General features: G+C 53.2%; 1 protein-coding gene across 16 annotated transcripts in view; it reads right to left on the bottom strand.

The window, feature by feature from the left end:
* CUNH2orf76 (chromosome unknown C2orf76 homolog) overlaps positions 1–329 on the bottom strand; it is a 90,561-nt gene that overhangs the window by 66,015 nt on the left and 24,217 nt on the right. The window lies entirely within an intron of this gene.

Raw genomic sequence — 329 nt, 5'->3', positions numbered from 1 at the left:
TTCAGGAGTTCCGCGGTGGCCCAATTCCAATGTGGGTCAGAAGTTTTCAGACTTTCTCCTTAGGTCTGGAATCTTCTAAGAATGATTTTGGCCTCAGGAACTTGGGTGTTGGACTGACCTGAGATCCTGGCTGTGGCCATGCCACGGAGGGATGTAAAGGCAGATGGGGTGGGAATAAGCCCCAAGATTTCCCAGGGAGTGGATTGAGTAGCTGGGTTGTACTGGATGCAAAGGATCAGGGAGAGGAAAGGTAAGCCAAGGAGCCCCAGAAAGAGGTTGTTAGCCCCAGAAAGAGGCTGGCGGGGGTTGCAAGACCCGGGAAGTAGAGG

Source organism: Nannospalax galili, unplaced genomic scaffold, assembly GCF_000622305.1.
Source record: "Nannospalax galili isolate Female #2095 unplaced genomic scaffold, S.galili_v1.0 scaffold779, whole genome shotgun sequence".
Taxonomy (NCBI): domain Eukaryota; kingdom Metazoa; phylum Chordata; class Mammalia; order Rodentia; family Spalacidae; genus Nannospalax; species Nannospalax galili.
The sequence above is the reverse complement of the archived record's forward strand: the minus strand, read 5'-3'. Positions and strand labels throughout refer to the sequence as shown.